This window comes from Trichechus manatus, unplaced genomic scaffold (assembly GCF_000243295.1).
Source record: "Trichechus manatus latirostris isolate Lorelei unplaced genomic scaffold, TriManLat1.0 scaffold00017, whole genome shotgun sequence".
Taxonomy (NCBI): domain Eukaryota; kingdom Metazoa; phylum Chordata; class Mammalia; order Sirenia; family Trichechidae; genus Trichechus; species Trichechus manatus.
The window spans coordinates 14,642,443-14,668,214 of NW_004443953.1; positions in this window are offsets into that span (position 1 = coordinate 14,642,443).

Here is a 25,772-nt window from a genome sequence, read left to right on the forward strand (position 1 = left end):
AATGAAATCCTTGACAACTTCAATCTTTTCTCTGTTTATCATGATGTTGCTTATTGGTCCAGTTGTGAGGATTTTTGTTTTCTTTATGTGCAGGTGTAATACGTACTGAAGGCTGTAGTTTTTGATCTTCATCAGTAAGTACTTCAAGTTCTCTTCACTTTCAGCAGGCAAGGTTGTGTCATCTGCATATTGAAGGTTGTTAATTAGTCTTCCTCCAATGCCGATGCCACATTCTTCTTCATATAGTAAATCTTCACTGAAAACACAATAAAAAAAATTTTTTTTAAGTTGTGAAGATAGATGGATGGATGGATGGATGGGTAGGTGGGTGGGTAGTTAGACAAACAGACAGAGATATTGTTGTGTGCTGTCAAGTTGATTCCAATTGATAGTAACCCTATATATGATAGAGTAGAACTGCCACATAGGGTTTCCTAGGCTGCAATCTTTCCAGGAGAAGATTGCCAGGTCTTTTCTCCCATGGAGCATCTGCTGAGTTCAAACCACCTACCTTTCAGTTAGCAGCCGGGTGCTTAACCATTACACCACCAGGGCTCACGCTCTCTCTTCCTATATACATATATATGTATATATTTTTAATATGAATACACACAATACACACCGTCATCATCATCATCAACATCAGCCATTAATTTTACTGAGCACCTATCACAATTTCTGTGTTCGAGGAGCTTGCAGTTTTATTATCAAGAGAGAAAGAATAAGAATATCCATAAAAAGAGATGGAGAACCACGTATACCATAAACAGGTGGTTCTTAAAGTGTAATCTGGGCACCTCTGGGGGAGCTTGAGACTCTCTCCAAGAGTCTGCCAGAGCAAAACTACTTCATGTTAATACTAAGATGCTTTTTTCACTCCCATTTCTCATGTGTCTACAATGGTTTTCTAGAGACTTCATGACCCGTGATATTGCAACAAATTGAATGAAGAAGCAGATAAAGAATCCAGTTTTCTTTTATTAAACCAGAAATTAAAGAGATTTGCAAAAATGTAAAGCAATGTCACTGTTTTCACTCAGTGCTTTTGCTTTGAAAATTATGGTTATTTTTTCATTAAAAATACATTATTAATGTTAACATGTACCAAAAACAAAAACCAAACCCGTTGCTGTCAAGTCAATTCCAACTCATAGCGTCCCTATAGGACAGAGTAGAACTGCCCCATAGAGTTTCCAAAGAGCTCCTGGTGGATTCGAACTGCCAACCTTTTGGTTAGCAGCCGTAGCATTTAACCACTACACCCCTAGGTTTTCCTGTGAACATGTGTCACGGATTGAATTATGTCCCCCCAAAAATGTGTAGGTCATGATTTCCAGTATTGTATGATTGTGTAATCTAATGTGATTTCCTTATGTGTTGTAAACTCTATCATTATGATGAGGTTATACTGATGAGGTCTACAAGATTGGGTAGTATCTTAATCCAATCTCTTTGAGATATAAAAGAGAGAAGCAGAGACACACGGGAACCTCATACCACCAAGAAAGCAGTGCCAGGAGCAGAGTGTGTCCTTTGGACCTGAGGTTCCTGCACTGAGATGCTCCCAGACCAAGGGAAAACTGATGCATCACAAGGACCTTCGTCCAGAGCTGACAGAGAAAGCATTCCCCTGGAGCTGACGCCCTGAATTTGGACTTGTAGCCTACTGGACTGTGAGAGAATAAACTTCTCTTTGTTAAAGCCATCTACTTGTGGTATTTCTGTTAGAGCAGCACTAGATGACTAAGACAACATGCAATGGGTTTTTATTGTTATTTTAGAATGAAACAATAAAAACATTTTAATTTCTAGATTTAACTTTTTAATAGAACAAAATTGTTAAATACAGTCCAAATAAAAGTTCTTTGGAGTCCTCAATATATTTTATGAGAGTAAAAGGTCCTGAGACCAAAAAGTTTGAGACTCACTGGCCTAGACTAAGTTCCTTTGCCTGGAATGTTCTTCCCCTTCTCTCCACTCATCCACATCTTACCTATTTGATCAGTACTGAAGGTCGTTTCCTCTATGAGGCCTTCCCTGATTCCCCTACCTATCTCCTCCTCAGCTACACAGAAAAGGGCTAATAATTATTCTGCACCCAATATATGCCCAGGACTGTCCGAGAGGCTTCCATGTATATTAGACATTACCTCTCACTCATGTGATCTCCTGCTCCCTAATTTCTTGTGGGATACTCTTACTCTGCAATGTAGTTTGTTAAGCTTAGTCTATCGTCTCTATTAAACTGTAAGCTCCTAGAGAGAAAGATCTATGCCTACTTCTTCTTTGTCTCCTAAAAACTGAAAAATGAATGATGAATGACAAAATAGAGATATAGGCATAAACTCTATAAGCATTCAGAGGAAACATATATCCAAAGGAAATTTAATGAATAAAGTGAGATTTGAGATAAATCTTAAATGGAGAAGAGGGCTTCCCTAATAGAATGAAATGAAGAGGATGTTTCGTATGTGGGCATAACATGATCAAAGGCACAGAATTACAAATTATCAAATACACATGAAAACAATAGGTAGATTATTGCTAAAACTGGTATAATTAAGATTTGTACAAGGAGGTATAAAGCGAGAGATAATGAAAGGAGTTTGTAAGTTTTGTTAAAGTTTTCTTTGTAAACCGAATTTGAAGAAGTTATCACATAAAATCTTTTGATTCCCAGAAGATGAGGAAGAACTAACATTTTGTAGCTTATTTTGTAACAAGAAAGTTCTGCAGTAAAGATAAAATTAAGCCAGAACTCAGTAAGGAGGCCTATTAAATGAAGGTCTCTTCCTACATCGGTCAAGCCAACACTTGTCCTGTGTTTAAAGACTCAATGTTCAGCTATCAAATACGTAACATACTTTCCTGAAAATAGCTAAGTTGAAGTTTTGAGATTTTTATGCTTTTTTTAAAAAATCATGTTTTTATTTCATAAAAACTTGATTAAATTAAGGTCACCAGATCTCATAAAAATGCCATCTAATTGTTTTTTAAAAAGTCTATTTTGAGGATTCAAAATATTAAAAACTGGTCAAATATTTTAAAACTCTATAACCAAATCTGTAGAGCAGCCAAATTTGATTAAAATGTAGTTTGCTTTTAGCATATTTCTAATACACTACCAGTTGGCCAAAAAAAGAAAACAGAAAGAAATGAAAGCCCACATCCAAACTCTTTGGAGTGCCTTCAGAAGTAAAAAGCGCAGAGCTCCTTAACCTCTGTCTTATAGGATCACTATGCATTGGAATTGGCTTGACAGTACACAACAACAACAGCATGGACTTTGGAATCCCTGGGTGGTAAAAATGGTTAAGCACTGGACTAGTAACCAAAAGGTTGGCAGTTCAAACCCATTCAGAGATACCTGAAAAGATAAGTCTGGCAATCCGCTTCTGAAAGGTCACAGCCTTGAACACTCTATGGGACAGTTGTACTCTGCATCTCGGGTTGCCATGAGTCAGAATCAACTCGACAGCAACTAACAACCACAACATGGACTTACCACTCCTTATGTGAGCCATTGTCCAAGCCACTGACCGGTTTGGTGTGTTCTGTTTGTTTTGATAATGTAACAATAGCAACGACAAAATGATGGGAGGTAGTTTATGTGAAATATGAAGACTGATGGAAATATATGACTGTTTGCTACCAGCAGCTGAATAATCGAGTTGCAAAATTGTGAGAGTTTTCTTGTTTTAGTTTTTGGGGTTTTTTTTTGGCATATTTTAGGTATAGAGAATGCTGTGGTTGTTAGCTACCATCAAGTCAGCCCCCCAATCATGGCAACCCCATGTACAACTGAATGAAATGCCAACTGGTGTGATTCTTAGGGTTTTCATCAGCTGGTTTTTGGAAGTAGGTCTCCAGGTCTTTCTTCCTATTTTGTCTTAGTCTGGAAGCTCCACTGAAAGCTTTTTAAAAAACAAACAAACAAACAAAAAAACCCACTGCCTTCGAGTTGATTCTGACTTACAGCCATTACATATTAACAATTAGGAAAACCACTGTACAGTGTCATTCTTCATAGACATTTTCTTATAACCAGTTCATCAAAACACTATTTTGTTAGATGTTATGAATCCATCAAGAAAAATCAGCTCCTAAAATTATTTGTACTGCTATGCCCTCACTGTAAAGAAATGTTTTCTATACATTTTCAGAAAATATATCTTTCTAATTTTTACTGAAGTACCATAGGCAAACATTTGCCATGTCCCAAACCAAGCATATTGAAAGTTCTTCTTAAATAAAAGTCCTTGTATCCTTGTACTGGCAAACACACTGTCTCACACACACACATACACACACACACACACCGTGACACACAGAGTCAGCAGAGGAAGAGTGGAAAGAACCATGGATTTAGAGACAGAAGACTTGGAAGCCAGTTACAATTCTGTTTATTTAGTGGTGTGACATGGGCTAAGTCATTTCATTTTCCTGAACCCCAAATTTCTTTTTTATGAAGTGGTTATAATAATAACTTCTCTGCTACCTCAGAGGATCATGATGATACCACCAAAAGATGACATATCAGAAAAATATTTTGTACTAAGATATGATTTTCACAGAATATTTAAATATACTTCTTATGCTCTAAGGGCTGTTTCAATAAGACCTGTCTTTGTAAGGCAAAAGTTGAGTTATGAAACTAAAAGTACAACTTTCCATATGATGTGGAGTTTCCTGTTCTGTTTTACAGGGCCAAGTCCCAGATGGGCAACTATTTATTACTGTATGACCAACCCAAGGTTTGATTACAGTTACTAGGACATGAAAATACTGACAGAGCTGACATCCTGTTGTGAAATATAAGGACCATGAAAATCTGAAATGTCATGGGCATCATCCTTTGCTTATGGGTTCTAATAGCTAAGGATGAAGATAATTTCAATGAAATGATTAGTGTTGGAAATAGAAGATTAAATATTACCTTACTGATAAATTTATCAACTAGACTTCCCTGCTAGTGCTAGGAGGCCATGTTGAGACCTGGCCTTAGATGCAGCAATGGGCTGACCCAAGGCAAATAAGAAGAAAAGCAGGTCCTCCCTCTTGGGGCACCACTCCTTCATACTGCTGGGCTCCATTCCAGGTGCCTGCCTACCCCGTTGCCCTGGCCTGGTACCTTTGTGGTTGTCCAGGGTTTGCAGTGGAACCTCTCTCCTGAGTCTCCCCTCTTGTGGATGCTTCAAGCTTCCCTTCACCTGCAATGGGCTTCTCAATGTCTGTGAAATTGCTGGTTCTGGATCCAGGTTTTCCATGCTTTATACAAGTGACAGTCAACTCAACTGATCAACTGAATCCCAGGTCACACTGAAATGCCTACAGGGACCCGGCACATAGATAATGAAATGGACCAGGTGGAATCTGTTGCCCTGGAGAATGCCAGAACCATTTGAAGAGACAGTGACTTCTGAGCTCTAACTAGTTGTAACCTTGCAGAAATAAAGGTCCCAACCTGTTCAGATCCTCCATCTTTTCAGGAAAAGTAAAAAAATCTGGATTTTTCTTTACAATCTTGACTTTATGAATGTTAGCAAGTAAATCAAAGTTATCTTCTGAGTTTTGCGTGGTTTTTTTTTTTTTCCTCTTTATTTTTTTAAAATAGTATTTAAGTAGACAAAATAAAACACATCAACAGGTCATATGCAGCCAACAGGCAGCCATTTTACCACCTCTGATTTAATGGGTACAAAAGAAAGAATGCTAAAGGAGGTCCCCTTCCCATATACACAAGGAGTCTTTTTGCCCCGGTCAGTTAACATAAGTGCATCTTAGGAGCAACCTGTTGATGTCCTGTTTCTCCATGTTGTAAACCAAAAGAAACCAGTTCTGATGAACAGTTCAGACTATATTGGAGGAAAGGCTGGCCCCGTGGCATAGAGGAGGGAGGATTGTTGGCAACTGGGTACTCATGGCTCCCTCTCATCTAGTCTACTGACAATCCACTAACTCTGCACCAAGCCGTCCACACAAAACTTCAGTTATGGCACAGACATGATGTTGTTGCTCCACTGGGTATTTTATAGCCCCTCCTCCAGGCATTCTGATAGTCTAGAGCTTCTGGGTGAAGGGAGAAGGAACATACGCCAGATGGCAGGAAGTCAACACACAAGTCCAGTGCCCAGATGAGGAAGTCATAGGTCATTTGGCGAGTTGTTAGCAAAGGCAGAATTAAGAGCAGAGTCTATTATTTCTAGTTAATCCAAAAGACTGTCACTAATTCAGAGAATTATATTTACTCTAGAAAATTCCTTGGAGATCATCTTGCCCTGCCTCCTCATTTTTCAGATGAGAAGACCAATGCCCAGACCTTCTTCTGAGTCGAACACCTGCATAGTCCAAGACAAATGCATTGGAGAAAATATTTTGTCCTTCTGGCTAGTCTCCTCCATGTAGGTGTACACTTTGCTATATGCCACATAAATGTCAGCCAGGCATTTCTCAGAAATGGAAAAGGTCAAGAGATGTTATCAGTGGTCAATCAATATATTACTCTGTTGTTGATTATAATACCAACACCCAGTAATTGTCTCCATTTCAGCCAGGAAACTGGTCGAGTGTAACAAATGTGCCCTTGTTACCCAAGATGTCTTTGGAAAGCTTTGTTCTGCTGATTGTGACTTTTGAAAATGAAAAATGACTCAGTTGGATTTGATTTAATTACCTTGCAGAACCCACCTTTAAAACTAGTGAGCTTGTGAATTCCAAGTGGAATCTCAGCTCATCTGGAAGTAAGCCATAATAGGTTTTTCCTAAAGAGAGCCAGTCTGTCTGTAGCCACAGGGAAAGTGAGGTCTAAATTTCATAGACCAGCACATGAGCTCGGTCTGGCAGCCTTGCCGTGGCTAGGGAAGGAGCCACTCTTCTTATGTAATGGGAAACAAGCTTGCAACACAGGGCACCAAGACTGGCTCCCAGTGAAAGCGACGTGTGCTGGATGGTGGTTGTCATGCACAGGAACTGGTTTAAGAGTCATGTCCTGCTGTTTAACTCCATAGGCTTCAGTAGCAGCCCAGTCCGCTAAAGTGTGCTGACAATATAACAAGTATAGTAAAGGATCAAGCTCTGGGAAGGATGCTTCTTTTTTTTTTTTTTTAATCTGGGAAGAGGAGTCTTTACCATTTCAGAAAAGTAGTTTTGTGACCAAAAATTGTGTCTTTCATTCCAGAATATCAAGGACTTTTTTTTTTTTTAACCATCATGGGAATGTACTCTGCATTATTAACAATTTCCAAGAATGACTTCACCTAGGTATTTTATGAGCTCATTCACACGCTGTCTGTGTCATTTAACAAAACACTGTTGCGGTGTAGTAAATAAATGTCCTTTCAGGGATACATTATTTCCAACATACACAGGGTTTCTTATTCTGCCCACAAAGAACTGGCCTATTACCTATCATTACATCCTCAAGAGGAGGTAGCAACTATTCAGGTCAAGTTTTGCAGAGGTAAAAAAAAATGTGACATGCCCTATAAAATCGAATCCTTCACATTTGTATAACAGAAGTTTAAGAAGGAGTTTCACATAATACAAACATAATATCATAGAATTTTTAAAAGCATTTACTTGACATTAAGTAAAGTGAAATATTTGCTTAACATCAAGAAGCCTTTTCGTATAATTAATGTAATCCTCACAACCATCCTTATTTATAGATGAAGCATCTAAGGCTTGAGGGTGTTCGGTAACTTGCCCAAAGGCCTGTAGCTTCTAAAATGGTCAAGTCAGAGTCTGAACACGTCTCCAACTCCAGGGTTCCTCCAGCAAAGCTCCTTCCTCCCCAACTCTACTTCCCCAAATAAAAAAGGGAGTCAGGCTTTCTCCATCTAGTACTCATCTCTAATTATGACAAAATGCCATCATCCCCTTTTACCCAACAAGTTCTTCCTCTGCCCTGACTTTTTAGTTAAATCTTAACTCCATGACAATAAGAGCTACATCTGCCCTATTCACTGCTCTATCCCCAAACCAAACACAGGAAGGAATGAGGAAAGAAGGAAGGGATGGAGGGAGGAAAGGAGGGAGGACAGAAGGGAAGGAAGGAGAATGAGAGGGAAGGAAGAAATAAGAGAATGAAGGAGGGAGGGAGGTATCTTAGAAAACTCTTCTTGTCTCATTACCACAGCTGGAGTCCATGGAGGTGCAAATAGTTAAGACAATCAGCTACTAACTAAAGGGTTGGTGGTTTGAGTCCATGCAGCCGTGCCTCAGAAGAAGGGCCTCGACCACTGAAAATTCTATGGGCTTCTACTCTGACAAACAGGGGGTCACCATGAATTGGAATTGACTCAATGGCAACTCGTGTATCATTACCACAGCAACCAACCATTCAATAAGTATATTTAAGCGTTTAATACGTGCTATGTGTTCTGCTAGGATAAGAGAGAAATGCCAGTCAGGATTCCTCCTTTCAGGAAGATTATCATGTAGCAAAAAAGATAACAAAAATGGATTAACTAGAGAAGAAGGCAACTTGGTAGAGACTCTCAGAGAGGGAGTTTAGAGACAAGAGAGAGCAGTAAGTCAGGGTAGCTCCACAGGGTGAGGGAGTCTGAGGGAGCCTGAAGCTGCAGTGAGAGCTGGCTTAGGGGATGGAAGAAAGTAGCCTCGCAGGAGTGCAGACGAACCCAGGAAGAACTTGACTCCTGTTTTACATGCTTTATGTGCAAAAGGTCCAAACCAAATCAGCAAGTCAGAGGCTGAAAACTTCAGCAGGCAACACTGGCTACTCTGTGGGCATGAAGAGACTCCGTGAGTCATTGCTAGAATGTCAAAGGTATTTCTTAGTCAGGAAACAGTCTCAACAAATTAGACAAACATAAATTTACAGAGCAAACAAGCTAGCACAGAGCCCGGGCCCCTTGACAGCAGGCCTGCTCCCCATTTACTGTAAAAGGGACCTCAGCCACATCAGACACTTCACCCTTGCAGCGAAGCGTATGACTCCTTGCTTTATGTCCCTGCTTTTGCTTAGCATTTCATTCAAGGGGGATTTACCAACACCAACCCAAAACACAATGCACATGCCATAACTTATCTTAAAATAATGATAATAATTTGTGGAGTGGCTTTGATATCTCCGGGTAAAAATATTGCATATCCATTGACCTTAGGCAAAAATCCTGATCCAAGCCACTCTTTGTTATTTCCATTGGGCAAATAATGACACGGATAGTTTGAAATTTAAAATGACATTCTTTTCACTTATATGAAATAAGCAAATATAGGGAGACCAAAGATTATTAGTGGTTTGGGGGAAAGGGAAGTTTTTGTTCAAGGGGCATTGAGTTTATGTTAACAGAGGTAGAGTAATTCAGGAAAGGAGAGTGACAATGGTTGCACAACATGAAGAACAGAATAGATGTCACTGAATTATGCATATAGAAATGGTTAAATTGGCTAATATATTGCTGCGTGTATTTTCACCATGAGAAAAATTTTAAAAAGAAGAAGAAATGAAATAGAAACACACACACACATGAAATAACATTCTTCACTGGAGGAAAAGTGCCTTCATTATTTACAGATTTTTTTTTTTTTAAATACAGTTTATCTTCTACTGAACTAATGTATAACCTTGAGTAAATCACTTAGTATTTTTGGCTTCAGTTTCTCATGAGTAGATGCAGTGAAGCTAATCTCGGTGTATCCCTGAAGTAGAAAACAACACTAAAAGGCATGCAGTCTGCTCTTGAGGAACATTCAGGTCTTTGAATATTTTAAATGATGGGTAAAGCAACATCAGCCTCAGAGCTCCCTCAATCGGAAGACCATTTTCTTCTCTCTCCTTGTCACTGAGATAAATCAAAAGACATGCAGATGTGGAAATGGTACCATCAGATTATTTCAGCTGTGCTTGTCTTCCTGAAGTAGTATTAAGTCATTTCTGCCCTTAAAAAAACCATCAAATAATTCTGCAACCAAACGTTTGACGTATTGGCGAAAGGGAGACTTAGTCTTAGGACTAAAAGATCTAGATTGCCATGCTGGTTTTGCTACTTACTACATAGACGATCTTTGATTCTTTACATGCAGACCCTCACATCCTCACTCCCTTAAGAAGGGGATGGAGGGAGGAAGAATGACTTCAATGCCTAGCTCACAGGTTTTTCTGAGGACAAGGAGATAGTTGGTGTAAAAGTGCTTCCAAACTTAAAGTGTTCTACAAATGAAAGGGATCATATTTTTTATTGCAAACCGTTGTTCTTGTGCTAGGAGGAAACCGGATCTATAAGCACAGTACTAGCCTAGACATGTGTCACAAATTTAAACTTAAAAATTAATGCCTTTAGCAAAAGAAACATTTATTATTATTATTATCATCATCATCATTATTGAGAGGACAGAGAGGATTCAGTCTTAACAATCTGAAGAAAACTCATCAGAGGAAGCTACAGACTTTAAAGATTGTTAAACCATGTGGCAACAAAGGCAACCAGGCAACCTCCTACCCTGAATCAACTCAGTGATAATGGCGTAACTCATTCTTTCCTTGGTATCAAGTGCCATTGCCACCAGGAACAACACCCATGCCCAGGTGATAACAGCACCTTCATGGGTCAGCATCTCATCTCCTCATGAAGAGAAATCCTGGGACAGAGACCTGGGATGTCATGGTGAAATTTCCACCTAAAGACCAAAAGGGAAGAACACACTCAGCAACTCAGCACTTCTCAAGCTGAAAGAACTGAAGAAAAAAATTCAAGCCTCAATTTGCAATATTGAAGGATTCTACGGGGGAAATATTGAACAACACAGGAAGCATCAAAAGAAGAATGGAAGGAATACACTGAGTTAGTATACCAAAAAGAACTGGTCAACCTCCAGCCTTTTCGGGAGGCAGCATATGATCAAGAACTGATGGTACTGAAGGAAGAAGTCCAAAATGCACTGAAGGGAATGGTGAAAAATAAGGCTTAAGGAAATGATGGAATACCAATTGAGATGTTTCAACAAACAGATACAGCGCTGGAGGTGCTAACTCGTCTAAGTCAAGAAATTTGGAAGACAGCTCCCTGGCCAACCAAATGGAAGATATCCATATTTGTGCTCGTTCCAAAGAAAGGTGATCCAACAGAATGCATAAATTATCAGACAATATCATTAATAACGCACACAAGTAAAATTTTGCTGAAAATCTTTCAAAAGCAGCTTCAGCAGTACATCATTAGGGAACTGCCAGAAGTTCAAGCCAGATTAAGAAGAGGACATGGAACAAGGAATATCATTGCTAATGTTAGATGGATCTTGGCCGAAAGCAGAGAATATCAGAAAGATGTTTACCTGTCTTTTATTGACTACCCAAAGACTATGTGGATCATACCAAATTATGGATAATATTGTGAAGAATGGGAATTCCAGAACACTCAGTTGTGCTCATGAGGAACCTGTATATAGACCAAGAGGCAGTCTTTCAAACAGAACAAGGGGATACTACGTGGTTTAAAGTCAGGAAAGGTGTGTGTCAAAGTTGTATCCTCTCACCACACTTATTCAGTCTGTATGCTGAGCAAATAATCCCAGAAGCCAGACTATATGAAGAAGAACAGGGCATCAGGATTGGAGAAAGACTCATTAACAACCTGCGATATGCAGATGACACAACTTTGCTTGCTGAAAGTGAAGAGGACTTGAAGTGCTTACTGATGGAGATCAAAGACTACAGCCTTCAGTACCTCAACATAAAGAAAACAAAAATCCTCATAACTGGACCAATAAGCAACATCATGATAAATGGAGAAAAGATTGAAGTTGTCAAGGATTTCATTTTACTTGGATCCACAATCAACACCCATGGAAGCAGCAGTCAAGAAATCAAACAACATATTGCATTTGAGCATATTGCAAAAGAGCTCTTTAAAAAGTGTTAAAAAGCAAAGATGTCATTTTGAGGACTAAGGCACGCCTCACCCAAACCATGGTATTTTCAGTAGCTTCATACGCATGCGAGAAGCTGGACAATGAATATAGAAGACCGAAGAACAATTGATGCCTTTGAATTATGGTGTTGGCAAATATTGAATATACTGTGGACTGCCAGAAGAATGAACAAATCTGTGTTGGAAGATGTACAGCCAGAATGCTCCTTAGAACCAAGGATGGTGAGACTTCGTCTCATGTACTTTGGACATGTTATGAAGAGGGACCAGTCCCTGGAGAAGGACAGCATGCTTGGTAAAGTAGAGGGTCAGATGAGATGGATTGACACAGTGTCTGCAACAATAGGCTCAAAGACGAGGATGTTACAGAACTGGGCAGTGTTTTGTTCTGTCATACGTAGGGTCGCTATGAGTCAGAACTGACCTGACAGCACCTAACAACAACAACCAAGATTTTGGTCAGCCAAGAAGACCTTCATAAAAGCTTAACTTCAACAACTATATGCTCTTCCAGGCCAGAAAGGGCCTTTTTCACATAGAAAAGAATGCAACCTCTTAGCTACCTTTCTTACCTCGGTTGGAAGAATCATGACAAGTAGCATGAAGAGTCACCAGCCAAAAACAACAGGAGAGCTGGGTCATTCTTGACTTTCCACATGTCTTGCAGGGCAGAACTTTTCCTGAAAATCCTGAAGTTCAGATGTTTACAATTATGAGCAATGAGGCTCAGAGAGCCAGCCTCATGGATCACTTGTGTTTTAATTTTGGTTTTGTTTTCATTAGATGCAACACTGAGCTGAGCCATGAGCCTTCCAGCAAGTTGCACAACCTTGGCTTTTAGAGATTGTGCTTCACGGTCACGGAAAAAAAAAAAATGGATTTAATAGGTTTTCACAATCGTATTATCTACTTAACCTTCCAAGATCATTACTCACTTAATTGCAAGCCTTAAGGAAAGATCATAGGGTATGGACCATACCACACATTCACAACAACTAAAAGGCTGATGCTTCACAATAGATGTAAAATCTAAATGCAACATCAAAAATGATTTCAAGGGTCCTGATTGAAGCCCCTTCAATTTGAAATAATTGCACTCTTTTGATAATAGTTCCCATTATAAAATGGATATTTCATGTTATATAGGGTGTTTATATACTTATACATAGATAGATATTTACATGTGATATTTATATATATTTTTATGTGATCTTACAAACAGATCATATAGTTCTAAAGTGACAAAATGCAAGCCACAAACTGTGAGTAACAGGCTTTTGCTCAGTTATACTGTTATATAACTTTGTGCAATTACTCTCATCCTCCTATTGAAGAGTAACCAAAACTAGGGATTTGGGAGCCCATTAAAACATTGTGCCCCATGACAGAGTGGATAGCACAAAGAACGCATCCCATGTGCAGGATAATAGTACTTCTGTTCTGTAGGGAGTGAATTCTTTGCTTAGCTCTTAGAGTACCACAACAGGCCATGCAGGTTATAAGAAGCTTTAATTAGCTGTTCTACACATTACAGCATTCTTCAAGCTCCAAAAGTTGTTTTCCATCTTGACACTGGCTAAAGAGGAAAATCTTGAACGAAAGACTTACTCTCAATCTGTTTCTAATTGTCTCATTTACTTCTATGGGATTAAAGCACAACAAAAGCTTTTTTTTTTTTTCTTTTTTTTTTACTCTCTATACAGAGTGTACTAAAATTGGATTCCTTGTTCCTGTTCTGAGCCAAGGCATCGGATCCACATTGCTCCTGCCAAGTTTTTTTTGCTTCAAACTGCAAGTCCTTGTTTATGTTCACTCCCAGTGTTCCAGGTTACACTATCAAGCCAGGCTGACACTGTCCCACACCCTCCCACAGAGATTCAGTTGTGTTACTGAGAAAGGCTCAACACAATTACAGGATAATGGAGTCCTACGTGTTCACAACGCAACCAAAAGTCGAGCTGTTGAGGTGCTAACAAGAACAATTGCACCAAAGCAAAGCAAACACTAGCAGTCTCTCTGGGCTCAGAACAGTTCTCAGGGCCAGGGCTGGTAAGGACATTTCTTCTAGGCCTTGTAGCTTTTTTTAAGTCTGCCCAGAGCCTGACAAGGAAAAAGAATCACAGAACTTGAGTTCTTCTGTAGAGTTTCTGCAGTAGGACAACAAAGGAAAGAAGAAAAAAAAAAGCTGTCTTCTTTGAAAAACTAGTTTATAAGTGTTTCTGCAAGTTGAGCTAGAACAAAGAAAAAGTATAAACTCCTGATTAGTTATTTCTTTCAGAGGTATGTGGATGGAGACAGTATTGCAATAAAATTAAACTCTTATTTATTCCTTAAAATATTAAAAATCTATTTTATATTAAATAAATTCCTTACTGTCCACCACTCACCTATCAGTTTGTTGTACTGTGGTAGCTTTTGTATTGCTGTGACTGGACCAGTAATCAACATCACGATAAACAGAGAAAACATTGACGTTGTCAAGGATTTCATTTCACTTAGATTCACAATCAACGCCCATAGAAGCAGCAGTCGAGAAATCAGGCGACCCATTGCATTGGGCAAATCTGCTGCAAAAGACTTCTTTAAAGTGTTAAAAAGCAAAGATGTCACTTTGAGGACAAAGGTGCACCTGATCCAAGCCGTGGTCTTTTCAATCACCTCCTATGTACGTGAAAGCTGGACAGTGAATAAGGAAGACTGAAGAAGAATTGATGTGTTGGAGTTATGGTGTTGGCAAATAATATGAATATACCATAGACTGCCAGAAAAATGAACAAATCTGTCTTGGAAAAATTGCAGCCAGAATGCTCCTTAGACATGAGGATGGCGATGCTTCGTCTCAGGTACTTTGGACATGTTATAAGGAGGGACCAGTCCCTGGAGCAGGACATCATGCTTGGTAAAGTAAAGGACCATCAAAAAAATGGAAGACCCTCAATGAGATGGATTGACATACTGGCTGCAACAATGGATTCAAACATAGCAATGATTGTGACAATGGTGCAGGACCAGGCAGTGTTTCATTCTGTTGTACATAGGGTGGCTATGAGTTGGAACCGACTTGATGGCACCTAACAACAACAACAAATTCTTTACTGTAGTGGCCAAAACAAAAAAGATTTGGTTAAATTACTATTCTAAATTTCAAAGAACATTTTCATTGAAAAGACTTCTTTACGAACACAAAATAAGGTTGATGTCCGGTTACTTGGCCAATACAATTGAAAGAGCACACCAGAAGTTTATACCAATCCACACCAGTGGTCACTGGAGGGTCACAGGACACAGAAAGTTTGCTCCAGTCATCATCTCCTCCCTAAGAGACTCCACCTCTTCTTACCTCTGGCCCATGGCCAATCCTGGCATAGCTCACTTACTGTGTCTCTTTTCCAAAAGCCACCCACTCTTCTCAGCATACCTCCCAGAGTATCCTTTCAAGTTTCATTCCCAGTCCTAAGGTTGCTGTGTAGTATCTGGGCATTAGTGTCCCAATAACAGAGCCACAAACAAGAATCTCATCAGGACTATCTCTTCCAGGGAGTAATGCAAGCTGAGCTTCGCAGCCACACACTTTGGAGCCCCAGAACAGCAGGGGGTTATAGAACCACTCTATCCTCAAAGGCCCCTCCAGAAGGGGCAGTCTTCACGTCTGTACCCACTGCCTTCATCCACATCCGTATGAAATGTTCTGGAGCTATTTGGCTTTTACTCTCCCAGCAAGCACCTAAACAATGATGATGGTGTTTATTGGAAATCATCTCTTGAGAACCTACTTTGTCAAGCACTGTGCTAGATGCTAAGGATATAAAGATGAAAGGACAGGTAGAGCAAAGTGGTGGTGGGTGTTAACAATAGTCATTAAGGTCATCCTAGTTCCTTTGTTCTAACTCCACAATCCCTATTAAAGCTTTGGTTTTATGTGGGCTTTAAAACATTTTGACATACTTATCTCATTTGATCACCACAATAATCTTGTTGGATAGGAACTGTTCATTTTGTACATGAAGAAACTGAGGCTTGGAGATGCTGAGTGATTCACCTCAAGTTATGTAGCTGGTAAATGACAGAATCAGGAGTCAACTTAAAACTTCTGACTATAAATCCACTGCTTCCTACATACATCACCTAGCCTCTTGAAAATCAAGATGGGAAGTATTTTTCCTTCTGGTGGTAATATAACAACAAACAGTTCTTGAACACCTACCGTATGCAAAACTTGCCCTGGCTTCTGGGGAGGCGATGTAGCAATACAGAAAGATGAATGAGATATTGTCCCTACCCAAAGGAGTGTAGTGAGGGGAAGAAAAGTCTTTGACTATGAACGACTAATTCAAGAGAGTTAATTAATTGGAGAGGAGAGAGAGTGCCCTGTGGGGGTTGGAACCAAAGGTTCCAGATTAAACTTGGTATTATGTTTCAGAGGGGCTCTCTTTATACCTCATCCCAACTACTCTTAGGCTAAGAAGCAGGCAACAGCAATATGGTTTTCCATGTAGACTTTTCCACAGGATAGATAGTGTGCTGCCCAATTGACACGAGTATTCTGATTTCTCAGAATTATCTTCTGAATTGGTAAGTCGGAAGAGTATTCTATTTTAACAGTAACAACAAAAGTCCCTTGGAATTTAGTAACTGTGCATGAATCCTCAAGAACCTGAAAACTTTTAGAAAACTGATCAAGCATGATGACCTACAAAGTTAAAAAATAAATCTTGGACCACTATAATTATTTCTAATATTTTACCAAAAATGGTCACCTGGTCTCTTTAACATCAACTTAGCTTTGAAATCTCACAATGGTATAGCAGGGCAAACTGAGGTTGTTGCCATTTCTTTTGGAGGACCAGGAAAAATTCAACTGGAGTTGGCATTGGCCATCCTGGATGGCTGAAAATGTGCCATTAATAGTAACCCTGGTAATAAAAGAGCCTTTGGACCAAGTCAAGCGGTCTTTGGCCTGGTAATACCAGGATAGCTGTTATGGAAGGAGGAGAATCAAAAATGTGCTTCCTTTGTATGGGACTAAATTGTGCTACCTCTGCAGACAATCAATGTTTTCTTTATGTTGGGGTATTGTTCCTATGAAAAACAAGACAGGTTATTCAATGTTTGAAAGACCAAACAGGAAACAACCGAGGTGCCCATCAAAGGACGAATGGATAAACAAATTATGGCATATTCACAAAGTGGAATACTATGCAGTGATAAAGAATAACAATGAATTCGTGAAACATCTCATAATGTCAATGAATCTGGAAGGCATTATGTTGAGTGAAATTAGTCAGTTGCAAAAGGACAAATATTGCATAAGACCACTATTACAAGAACTCAACAAAAGGTTAAACACAGAAGAAACATTCTTTGATGGTTATGAAGGGAGGGGGGGAGGGAGAGGGATATTCACTAACTAGGTAGTAGACAAGAATTATCTTAGGTGAAAGGAAGGACAACACACACTACAGGGGAAGTCAGCACAACTGGACTAAACAAAAAGCTAAGATGTTTCCTGAATACAACTAAACAGTTCAAGGGACAGAGTAGCAGGGGCGGAGGTCTGGGGGTCATGGTTTCAGGGGACACCTAGGTCAACTGGCATAACAAAGTTTATTAAGAAACTGTTCGGCATCCCACTTTGATGAGTGGCATCTGGGGTCTTAAAAGCTAGCGAGCCGCCGTCTAAGATGTATCAATTGATTCCAACCCACCTGGAGCAAAGGAGAATGAAGAACACCAAAGACACAAGGAAAATATGAGCCTAAGAGACAAAAGGGCCACATAAACCAGAGACTCCATCAGCCTGAGACCAGAAGAGCTAGATGTTGCCCGGCTACCACTAATGACTGCCCTGACAGGGAAAACAACAGAGAATCCCTGACAGAGCAGGAGAAAAGTGGGGTGCAAAACTCAAATTCTAGTAAAAAGACCAGACTTAATGGTCTGACCGAGAGACTGGAGGGACCCCAGAAGACATGGTCCCCACACTTTCTGTTAACCCAGAACTGAAACCATTCCCAAAGCCAACTCTTCAGACAAAGATTAGACTGGACTATGAGACGTAAAATGATACTCATGAACAGAGTGCTTCTTAGCTCAAGTAGATACATGAGACTAAATGGGCAGCTCCTGTCTGGAGGTGAGATGAGAAGGCAAAAAGGGACAGGAGCTGGTTGAATGGACACGGGAAATCTGGGGTGGAAAGGAGGGGTGCGCTATCACATTATAGGGAGAGCAACTAGGGTCACATAACAATGTGTGTGTAAATTTTTGTATGAGAAACTAACTTGAACTGTAAACTTTCATTTAAAGCACAATTTAAAAAAAAAGACCAAACAGGAATTGGAGCACCCCTTCAACCCAACTCATTTGCCCAGAGTTCACACTGACCCATCCAGACTGCAAAGCCCAGATGAAGAACATCCATTAACATCTGATATATGATGAAGGCAATTGAGAGACAAGCCACTTGGAGATAGATGCTCTACTTCTGAAGAGGAAGCTAGAACCTAGACCCTGAAAGTTTTGAGAGAGAAAATGGCAGGAAGAGAACAAGGACTGAAAAGAGGAGTAGAAGAGAGGAGAAACATGTGACACCTCTTTTCAAGGCTTCTGATCCCTGTGCAGTGAAAGGAAATGAACGTCTGACTCTGTTTTGTTATCTTACTCTGCGAGATATGCTAGGTCCTGCCTCTCTGTCCAGAGGTCTAAAAGGGAGTCAGCTCTGTCTGTGGATTATCAGGAGATCTATCACTGAACACTAGCAGTCTTTTATTATTATTTTCTTTTTTGTTATGCAGAATTCTCTGAATCATTTATTTTTTGCTTAAGTTAATCATAGTTACCTTCTCTTCCTTGCAACCAAAAAATTCTAGTTACTCCCTCCCTAATCTTTGCACCATGGCACTTCTAAACCTACCTAGATCAGCATCTATCTTCTCCCCTCCCAATGGTTACAGTGAACGAAATCTTCTTTCCCCTATTGAAGGCAAATCCCTTTTGATGAGCCCTAGATCCCACCCTCTTCCATACTTTCAGGGACCCCCCCACTTCTTGGTTTATCTTCTATTTTCTGAACCACTAGTTTCTCCCTGTCTACTAGATCAATCTTGTAACCTATAAAACAAACTCTTCTATCAACCATCTTAAAATACCCCCTTGTCCCTATATCCCCTACAATCACCACTCCTTCTCCCTATTCCATTTGATAGCCAGACCTTTGTAGAATTATCTAGACATGCTGTTACATGAAGAATCACTTAAGAGTTGCTCTAGAGTTTTTTGTTTGTTTGTTTGTTTAACTATATAAAGTCATTGTAGTACCTAAAATAGGGAGGAAGGGGCATAAATCCTATCAGCTATTGAATCAAACATTTATATACAAAAAATCTATCACTGCCAATGAGGTTTGGGAAAGTAGCAAGCCCATGTCCATTCTGAGAGCTCTCTGATCTTTCAGGAAAAGCCACAACCACCTTCTTATTATTCAATAACCAATGGTGTTGGTCCCCCAATCCAATTTGCATCAATCTTTTTTGTCATCTCACTGCCCACAGTCACCTCAATCAAATATAACACAGACACCCTGTCTTATAACATATTAGGTAGAGAAGACCTCACAGAATCCAATGTTTTATTTTATGTAAATCAAGATAAGGCTCAAGCCAATGTGTGAACTTGTTAGTCACCTAAGAAATGTGATAAAGCAGTTGATTGAAACTAAAGGCAAAAGTTAGATATAGAGGAGGTGGACCAAGATGTCAGAGTAGTCAGATGCTTCGTGTTGTCCCTCTTACACCAAAGATCTGAAAAAACAAGTGAATCAGATATATATGACAATTTAGGAGCCTTAAGCATTAAAGACAAGGCTGAGAATAGGGCTGAGAGACAAGCGGAAAGAGAGACAATTCAAAAACTTCGGAAACAGAATTATTGAGCACTGGCATCCTGCTAGCCAAACTGTACAGCATAGACATATTGAGACAAACAAGCAGCAACCCAGCCAAAACCCACCCCACCTGGTGCAGCTAAGCAGAAGCAACTCTGCCCCCACCTCCAAAGTCTGCTAGGAGTGCTTACAGTCCTTAGAAAGTTAAGTGCACACATTCAACCCACCACACACACCAGCCCCCCCCCCCCCCCCCCCCCCCCCCCCCCCCCCCCCCCCCCCCCCCCCCCCCCCGCTCCACGAGCACTCCCACCTCCTCACATATCCCTTCCTCCTTCTTGTGACACTAGCCTGGCAGCATTCAATACCACCACACCCCTCCTAAGCCGGGAGCTCTCGGCCCCAATCTAGAGGCACCAGCCTCTTCACCCAGTCGCTAGCACTGGGGGTCCACAGATTTGCAGCATCCTCGACCCCCTCCAATTACTCATGCACAGCACCGTCATATTGGGACAAGGCGGGCAGCATCTCCAGCTGAAACCCACTTCATCTGCAGCAGCTAAGTGGGAGCAACACTGCATGCAAGTCAGGGACCTGATAGAAGGGCTTCCAGCCCTGCAAAGGTTAAGTGCAGGCACCCCACACACTGTGCACACACCAGCCCCCACCCAAAGTGCTGGAGGTCCATGGGCCTGAGGAGCACTCCCACCCTACCTTCCTCGTCAGTCCTCTCTCTCCACTCCTCAAAGCTGCAGACCTGTGGTATTCAACACCATCCCACCAACTAAGCCAGTTGCTCTCAGCCTAGTCCAAGGTGCCTACCCCTTCACCCAGCCACTGGCACAGGGAGTCCATGGGCTTGCAGCACTTTCTGCTCCCTCCAGTTACATATGCCAGCAACCTGCTGGCTGAGCCTGCACAGTGTGGCCATATTGAGCAAAGCAAGCAGCATTCCTTGCCAAAACCCACTCTACCTGGTGCAGACAAGCAGAAGCAACTCTGCACTCATGGCCAGAGTCAAACAGGGGTGCTTCATGCCCTGTGAAAGTTAACTGCAACCACTCTACTCACCTCACACAACCCAGCCCCCCATGCCAGAGGTCTACGGGCCTGAGGAACGATCCCACCCTACTTGCCCAGCCTCTCTCCACACTCCTCACAGCTGCAAATCTGTGGAATTCACTACTGCCCCTCTCCCTAAGACCACCCATGAAGGGGGCCTGAGGGCTAGCATTGCCACCCACTCCATCCAGCCACCCAGTTGGGGGCTTGAGAACCAGTAGTGTCCCCCAATCCCTGTAGCCAATGGCTCTGGGTGCTGGAGGACTGGCTGTACAACCTTTCTTATAATGCACTCTAGCAGATAGGACCCCTCCAATCAGGCAACCATAGTCAGGTGACATCCCCCTCCCTTGCCCCCTGCATTGCCCCCACACAACCAGAGGTTTGTGCCTGCTCTAAACACCCCACACATGCCTGCCTGCCCAGTGAGAGTCTCTGCATCATTGACCCAGTGACCAACAACATGGGCACCTTCAATGTTGATCAACTGGCAAGTGGCAGAGGGCATACACAACACCCAATCCAACAACCAGGGAGAATACCCCTGCACCCAGGGCCAAGTGACCAGTAAGACAAATATATCACCTCACGAAAAATGGCACCTACATGCTCGGCTGCCCTGCAAGAACAGCAAACAGGGGCTCATGCTCACACACCTAGTCACTGCTCCAACCACCCAGAGACAGGAGGTGAGAGCAGAACAAGATGGCTCCAGCAAGTGACCAAAATAAAGAACAAAAACCTTTATGGAGGAAGATAAGGCAATGGAACTACCTGATAAAGAATTCAAAAAACTAATATACAGAGTTCTCCAAGAGATCAAGAAAGAGAACAGGGAAAACACAGAGAAAGCAAGGAAAATATAGACAAATCAACAGAAGAATTCAGGAAAACAATACAAGAATAAAATGACAGAATGGATAGGCTATTAGAAACCATCCAAAAACAGCAACTAGAAATCCAAAAGATTAACAATAAAATTTCAGAATTAGACAACTCAATAGAAGGACATAGGAGCAGAACTGAGACAACGGAAGACAGAATTAGTGAGGTTGAAGACAAATCCCTTGATTCCAATTTGTTTGAGGGGGAAAAAATGAAGAAAAATGAAGACAGCCTAAGAATTATAGGGGACTTTGTCAAGAGGAAAAACTTATATGTGATCAGGACAATCGAAAACACAGAGAGAACTGATGAAGATTTGTTGACAGAAAACTTCCCTAATATCATGAAAGACAAGAAGTTATCTATCCAAGAAGCTTAATGAACCCTATATAGGATAGACCCAAAAAGAAAGTCACCAAGACATGTCATAATCAAACAGCGAGGGAAAAACAAAAAGTCACCTACAAAGGAGAACCATAAGACTAAGCTCTGATTAGTCAGCAGAAACCATGCAGGCAAGAAGGTAATGAAATGACATATATAAAGCCTTGAAGGAAAAAAATTGCCAGACAAGAATTACATATCCAGCAAAATTGTCTCTCAAATACAATCGCAAAATTAAGACTTTTTAGATAAACAGAAATTAAGGAAATTTGTAAAAATCAAAATTACAAGAAACATTAAAGGCATTCCTCCAGTTAGAGAAGCAACAACATCAGATAACAATCCAAGATTAGAACATGAGACAGATCAACAATATGCCAACCCAGATAGGGAGTTCTCAAAAATAAAACAAAGCAAAAAGACTGAAAATAGGGAACCAAAGATGCCAGTATGTAAATGAAAACAACATCAAAACAAAAAACAGGGAATAAATGGTGTAGTTATAGAACTTCCAGATGGAGAGGAAGCCAATACAATATCAAGAAATAAAAGATTAGTTTAAACTTAGGAAAATAAAAAAAGGTAACCACAAAGGAAGCTAACAAACCTACCCAGAAAAATAATAAAAGAAGAAAAACATACTCAGTAAACACAAAATCAACAATAACAAAAGAAATGAAAAGGAAATCTATAAACAAAAAGAACTCAGTACAGAAAATTAAGTGGAACAAAGAAACTGTCAGTACTACAAAAAAGGACAGCAGTAAACTCATAACTTTTGATAATTATGCTGAATGTAAATGGCTTAAATGCACAACTAAAGAGACACAGAGTGGCAGAATGGATAAAAAAACACAATCCACTTATATGTGGTCTACAAGAGACACATCTTATGCACAAAGACATAAACAAACTAAAACTCAAAGGATGGAAAAAAATATATTAAGCAAAGCAGACCAAAAAAACCAAATCCACTACCTTCGAGTCAATTCCGACTCATAGTAACCAGATACAACAGATTAGAATTGCCCCATAGGGTTTCCAAGGCTGTAAATCTTTATGGAAGCATCCTGCCATACCTCTCCCCTACAGAGTTGCTGGTGGGTTCAAACCACCGATCTTTTGATTGGCAGCAGAGTGCTTTAACCACTGCACTACCAGGGCTCCATCAAGAAACAGTAACAAAAAAAAAAGAGCAGGAGTGACAATATTAATCTCTGATAAAGTAGACTTTAAGGCAAAATCCACCAAAAGGATGAGGAAGGACAGTACGTAATGATTAAATGGTTAATACACCAGGAGGACATAACCATAATAAACATATATGCACCCAATGACAGGGCTACAAAATACATAAAACAAACTTTAACAGCATTGAAAAGAGAAATAGACAGCTCCACAATAATAGTAGGAGACTTCAACATACCACTTTTGGTGAAGGACAAAACATCTAGAAAGAAATTCAATAAAGATACAGAAGATCTAAATGCTACAATCAACCAACTCAGCCTCACAGACATATATAAAACACTCCACTGAACAGCAGCAAAGTATACATTCTTTCACAATGCACATGGACCATTCTCCAGAATAGACCACACTTTACTTCACAAAGCAAGCCTCAACAAAATCCAAAACATCAAAATAATACAAAGTGACTTTAGGGGACTTCTGAGCAACATGGCGCTATAGTCAGGACCACCATGCTGTCCTTCCACAGCAAAGATCAGAAAAACTAAGTTAAAAAGTCACATGTCAATCCTGAAACCCTAAGCATCAAATGAAGAGATAAAGAACTCAGCCAAGCACCGAATGGAATAAGAAACAGACTGAGAACAGAGAGTGAGGAGAGATACATGCAGAGGTCCCCTATCAGCTACTGCAGCACGGATCCACCATCTTGGACTCCTATCGGAGATCAGTGAACAGGAGGTATGAGAAAGCAGCTTAACAGAGCTTCCAGTAGGAGACAGAACAACTGGTAAACAGTGATATATGCTTTCCCATCCCCCACCCTGCTACACCCCCACTTAGCCTCCTCTGCTTCCTGCAGCCACAGTCTATTGGCCGGGAAGCACCAACTTCACCCCAGTGTTGCTTGGATTCCACCTGCCCGCACTGGACGGCTCCCTGAGCGCCTTTGTCAGCTGCTGGTGTTGCTTTTTTCCACTTTAGATTTCTTCCTTACCTCTCACCACCTCCCCTCCATTCTCTCAAATACCTGGTCCCGTGTGCCATCTTTGCTTCTTCCTGAAAGGCTGCAAAATACCGCTCAACTGTGAAACTGCTCCCTGGCCCAGGCTGCCACGCTGGTGGGACCCCTGGGGCTTTTTTCTTTGTTTTTGTTTGCTCTGATTTGTTCTGTTTTGATTTGTTTGTTTGTTTTCTTTTTCTTTTCTCCGTTGGGAGCCCCTTCTAGCCGGGAAGTACCATGTGGCTTGGAAGCTACTCCCTTACTCTGTGCAGATGCACAGGGAAATCCATGGGGGCATTTCTTTTTTCTTGTTTTTTTTCTTTTTTTTTTTTTGGTTTTGGTTTTTTTGTTTGTTTGTTTGTTTGATTTTCTTCTCTCTCTTATTCCCTTTTTGTCTTTCTTCATTTCCAGTTTCTCGATTTATTCATTTTTTTCTTTTACCCTTTTTCTTTGTTTTTTCACTTTTGTTTTTCCCCATTCCTCAGTCTCTCATCTCTCCACTCCAATAGCAAGCTCCCTTAGCACTCTTTTTTGTTTGTGTGTATGTTTTTGGCTTCCGCTCCTCTCTCCTCTCTCTCCTCTTTCCCACACCCATCTTAGCTACACATATAACAATCTACCCCCTCCTTCCTGCCTACCTGCACTGTGCACTGAACATCACACTCCCAAGCAGCACTGACACGGCCTACTGGAACCTGCACTGCACAGATTCCCAGTCTGCACTGTCAGCCCTGGTATGTGCCACAAAAAACCCATCCCAGCAACTCTCCTTCAGCTAGACCTGCCCAGCTGTACCATACCTGAGTGACTGACCCTGCCCATCGGAGAAGGAGGTGAAAAGTATCATGCCCACAGACGAGCAAACAACAAAGAATGTACAGCCCGCCTTCTCAGACATAACCAAATAAAACAAAAAAGCAGACAAAACAAACAAATCTACAATCGATAAACGAGGAAAATAACTACTGAATGCCCTGAAGACAACAGATAATATCAAAACATTTACAAAAACAGGACAGGATGGTTCCAGTAGGCATCCAAAATAGAACATCAGATGACTTTCCAGCAGAAGAAAAGGCACTATACCTAACTGACAGGGAATTCAAATCTCTAATAATCAGAATTATCCAAGAGTTGAAGCAAAAAGCAGACAAAAATGAGGAAAAAATAGACAAATTCATGGAAAACACAGACAAAAAAAATGGAAGAATTCAAGAAAATAATACAGGAACAAAATGTTAAAATAAATTAACAACTAGAAATCATACAAAAACAACAATGAGAAATCCAAAATATAAACAACAAGATTTCAGAAATGGACTGTGTCATAGAAGGGCTGAGGAGCAGGTTTGAAACAATGGAAGATAGGATCAGCAAAATTGAAGACACATGCTTGGCTACAACACTATTTGAGGAAAAATCAGAAAAAAGAACAAAGAAAAATGAAGAAACCCTGAGAATTATGTGGGACACA